The following is a 5,542-nucleotide window of genomic DNA, read 5'->3' on the forward strand; positions in this document are numbered from 1 at the left end:
AGGCGTACATGATTAAAACGACAATTTACAACATTCATTTTTTTAAAGAAGATCCAATATATTATATTCTGATAAAACCCTCTAAAGGACAGCACTTGAGAAAACAAGATAAACATCTAGTTATACGTCGTTTTTCGAGCTTAAAAATCAACTGATAAAATCCTCAAAATCCTCCGAAGTTAAGTTCTAAAGTTGGCATGTATAAAAACCGTTTTAAAAAAAATTCTGGTGAAAACCATTACCATTTTCCAGATACTTTTTTTTTTGAAATCTCTGATAGATCTCTTTTAGAAACAATTTGAAGGAACAAAGGTGGTTTCATGAGTGTGTATCATATCCAAAATATGAATAAAGAAGACCGGAAAATACTTTCATTGAGTCAAACGTTCAAATAGATTTTTCTCAATACACCTACTGTCTATAGACAATAATATTTTTAGAGAGTTATTTTACAGTCGGAGTTGACAAAAATAGGGAAACATCAATATATTTTTACAATTTTAAATTAATAAAGAAAGTCTATGAAATTCTGTTGACAATTTTTTTTTCGTATTTATTAGTGGAATAAAAAATAATTTTGAACTTACAATTTTCGATTTCACTTTTTGAAAAACGGTTCATTGCATTTGCCACGCCCCTAATATGTCACGATTCGGTTTAATTTTGAACTTTGATTGTGACCGATTGAATTTAAATATAACATCGTCACGAATCTTGACGTCGTAATTGCCAAGGCCAAACATATCGCGTTTTTGTAGAGACATATTCTTTAACAATTTCATTTTTAAAAAATATGATAACATTTCTCCACATAATCCATATTGATTTTGAAAAAACAATTTATTTTTCTAAATCCATTTTACGTGTTTTTATCGGTATTCGTAGTATGTGATATTTCCCTATTAATGAAAACGTTTAAAATTTCTATATGCCCTGTTTATTATTTTTAAAAGTCCAGTGATTTAAAACCATATGCATAATTTTATCCAGTATATTTTAACAACATACATAACTTCAGCGCCCTTGAGGTGATTTGTACAAAAATGGCGCTATAAAAAATACCCATAATAACAATATCTTAGGCAAAATTTGGAATGCTGTTAAGAACAAAGTATAAATGGTTAAAAAGAGGGAAAATAAACCTTATATATTTTTTTGGTGATTGTTAATACATATACAGATAGTAACAATTTAAACATATTTAAAAAGAAATGCGAAACAGTTACAATAAGGGAATATGGAAGTGTAGGCATTTGAATGGCTTATGACCTATCATTGGGGCTGGTGTAAGTAGCCACTTTGAACTTTGTAACATTTACCATTCTGCCTCTGTTAGAATCTGTTAATCTTAATGACTCCCGAGCAAGCGAAATCCAGTCCTTGTCTACGAAAAATCGGACAAACTGAAAATATTGTTGAATAACATATTTTTTTGTGTGCGTCACATCTTGCAAGAGGGTGTGAAGAATCACTATAGAACGTCCAGTTGCACTCCACCAGCGACACGACTGACTAGTCTTCTAGTCTAACTCGTTGGCGTCCAAGTCGCGAACCCCAGGCAATGGGATCACACTCATAACGGTGTGATCACAGCAGATAACGAGAGGATGAAAGGTGAGTTCCTGGCGCCACCAAACCAAAACCAGCCAGCTATGGGAAGGTAACCCCGACAAAAAATCAACCAGAAAGCAAAGAGAAACCACTCTGGTTATATTTTTACAGCACATTAATAAGAAATCGTTCTGGCTGCGGAATTTAAGAGTGGCGCGGGATAAAAATGCTTTCGCTGGAGGGATCGCCAACGTCGGGGGGACCCGATAAGGCACCAAAAAAAATTAATATTGTTAGATAATTTATATAGCGCCATTTTTGTGAAAATCACCTCAAGGTTGTTCAACATTAATAAGACAGCGAAAATCGGTCAATATTTATATAACAAAATGAGAAATTTGATTTATATAAGCTTTCTAATTTATTCCCTTAACAGTTTGCACCACAGCATTTTAATTTTTTGCTGACGATATTATTCAGTGAGTTACTGAATGCAAAATAACCTCTAAAATGAAATAAATAAATAAAAACGGAAAAATATGAGGTTTACACTAATTATTTTTTAAATAATCAAAGCAAGTTATTTAAAGCTTTTTTCCTCCTTTTTTCCTGCTGATTTGCCTGTCATGTGAACCTACTAATTAAATATGAATATTAAGATAAGAGGACACGCGTGGGAGAGCGAATAGGTTTTTAATACGGTTTTCCACCACTCTCTGCAGATGCCTCCCTGAATACTGTGCAAAAAAGACAACTGCACGTCGGACTGAACATGCCTAGCTAAATCTAAAAAATCGAGGTCTCGTAGACCCGTTTCCTATCACCCGAGTATCAGAAAGAAAGAAATTTTGTGTGTTTTTGAAACGTAAAAACGTTTTTTCCAAAAACAGTTACATTTGTATACCATACGTCCGAAGACGGCAAATAAAACTAGGCACTTTAAGAGTTGTTAGATTATCCTAGCTCCCATAAAAAAAACAATATATCAAAAAACCAATAATATAGAAATACGCCAATGGTAGATATGTAAAGCGTGTAAAAAATCATTTCTCTAGTGCCATTATTCAAGGCAAAATACAAAATACGTTTGTATGAAGAAAAGGCAAACCACGTATTCTCTAAACAGTAAATAGGGTGTTAAAATTTCAGTATATGTTCTTCCATGCTTCCAAAACTAACAGACGACGCTTTAAGGTGAATTATCTTTTTTTATTCAAAAAAGGCATAAAAGCATAAAAAATATTAAATGTACTTAAAAACTTATTAATATGTCAAGTCTTAGCAACAAGAAATATAAAACATTAAAATTTACTTACGCGCCAAAACGTGCCGTGCATTTACAGAAAAAAACAATGGCGAGACTATTTTGTATATTTTGCGAACCGAAATCTTTGATAAAGCTTTTTCAATGCAATACCTTATATACTCCATGTTAAAATTATTTGTCGGCCTCGTGGTGTAGGAGTCAGCGCGTTTGCCTACCATGCAAGAGGTCTCGGGTTCGATTGCCGACATGGTTGATATGAAATATTTATTTAAAAAGGTGTTTTTACAATAGGATATTTCATAGTACCTGGACTGGTATTAGAAACGTACGACTGATCATCTTACCTTCAAGTTAAAAAAATTATCAAGATACGCTGCGACTTGTGTGGGTAGCAATGCAGTTTCCTGTGCACCATTAGGTGCGGAAAGGGAATGATAATGATGAGATGGTTAAATTTGGTCAGATTTTTTTTTGGTTATTGTGTTTTTCATTTATACATTGAAATTCAAGTTATTTTAAATCAATGCTCGGCAAACTCATTAGTCAAAAGAACCAAAGATCAGCAGTTAAACCATTAAGATTCTTCGAGCCAAATTCCTCAATATTTTGTTCAATAAACTGTTTTCTTTTGTAATGGCAACGAACCTTAATAATAAATTACGTGCCGCTCTCCACTTTTTAAATTGGCGATGGTAAAAAGCTTTAGCTAAAATTGTGATGATAATATTGATCATTTTAAAACATTTATTCTGGAAATGTCTGCGCACAGAGCGGTTCTTGTTGAATGATGCAAAGTATCTCGTGATTAATTTTTGACTTCAAAATATTTAAAAAAAAAAACATTTTGCCCCATCTACATCATTGAAACAATTTTATTGAGTTTAAAATTAGGCAAGAATATTGGGTAGCCTCCTCCCAAGCCAAGGGAAGACACCTTTTACAATTGAAACCAAATGTAACAGAAAAGCCTTGGTTCTCCAAAATGATTCTGACAAATTTGAGACATCTTCTATATGCAGAATGCGTATTGGACGTTGTTGTAATAGTTCTCATTTGTTTAGAATCCATGTCCGTGACTCTGCCATGTGCGAATGTCAGCTTGAGGAGAAAGATCTAAATCATGTTTTCTTTGGATGCCCCATAAATAATTGTTATCCCGAGTTCCTATCTCACCTCTCCAAAATCAGCGTCCCATTCCCAACTAATATTTTAACTCTGTTGTCCCCACCCAATAAACGTATATTAAAAATTTGATGTAAATATGTAGTTATAAATGGTATTAAGTTGTAAATTAGTTATATATTATGTTAAGTGTATGTAACGTGTATGTATAGTACAAACATATGTGTAAATATTTAAATAAGTCAATCTCAAACTTGACACTGGCTAGGACACCCCAGTTAGGGGTGAAAAAAGCCAAAAAAAAACTAAGAAGAGTTTAAAATTATGTTTTTCCATGCATTTAATGACAGCAGTTGCAATATCCCGCCGCGTGTTGCAATATCATTGGCAATAATCCTTAAAAGTTCTTCTTTAGGACCGGTAGACGAAATAAATCGAATGAAGGTGAAATTTGCGCTGCGTGAGCCGCGGCCAAGTGGCTAAAGAGCCGCATGTGGCTCGCGAGCTGCAGTTTGCCGACCTCTGTCTTAAATCATTATTTTACGCTGTTTATTATTAATTCATTTATAAACATCATCATTCATCATCATTATTCCCTTTCCGCACCAAATGGTTCATAGGGCACTGCATCGGTACACCAATCTCAGCGTATCTTGATCATTTTTGTTACATGAAGGTAAGATGATCAGTCTTACGCTTCAGGTACCGGTCCAGGGACTACGAAATATTCTAGTGTGAAAACACCCTTTTTAATCAATATTTCATATCAACCATGTCGGGAATCGCACCCGAGACCTCTTGAATGGTAGGCAAACGCGCTGACCATTACACCACGAGGTCGACAATTATAAACAAGTCTCGGACAATTTGAATTTTTTCTTAAATACTTAATAAAATTAATTAGAAAAATGACCTTTTTTATCGCTCTTGCCGGTATAATTTTTCAAAAGGTTAAAACTTTTTATGGACTGAGAAATTTAAAAATTGAGCCTCAGCGTAATAATTCGCTAGAGAAGCCTTTTAGCTCTATTGCATAGAACAAAAGCGTCGAAAAAAATTGGTTTGGTTTTTAATTTAACAACAAACGTGTAATGGACGGTTTCGGTTTGCGCTTGCACTTCTCGACCTGAGTACCTTCTTACGGCCCGTTGCATCGCTGTAAACTGTAGCTAACTTAGTGGTTCATATAATGGTTTCTGTCCGTATAAGCGACTCTATTTGACAGTGGCGTATGTTTTTGAGTACGTGGCAGCCTGACACATTTTAATTCATAAAAAAAACGTGGTATTACGATGTGCAAACATAATGATATATTTTTTAAATGTAATTACAATGAACTGTTTTTCAATTACCGAGTTTAATATTTTTCTTAAGAATTCTTGAATGGGTGCAAAATTAGTTGAAAAAGAGTGAGCCATTGTTATTTTTATGCCGAGTTGCGCATTTTTCGATTAATAAAAAAGCAGCGAAGAACACAAGGCTCTATTTGATGACACCGACATTTTGAATGTAATGATTTATTTCTAACGTGACCAAACAAAATAAGTCCTCATATTTCTAATAACTTTTTTGCTTGCTGCGAAGAGTCGATACCGCGAATGC

Source organism: Micrasema longulum, unplaced genomic scaffold, assembly GCF_059751315.1.
Source record: "Micrasema longulum isolate JH-2025_06_02 unplaced genomic scaffold, ASM5975131v1 h1tg001557l, whole genome shotgun sequence".
Classification (NCBI taxonomy): domain Eukaryota; kingdom Metazoa; phylum Arthropoda; class Insecta; order Trichoptera; family Brachycentridae; genus Micrasema; species Micrasema longulum.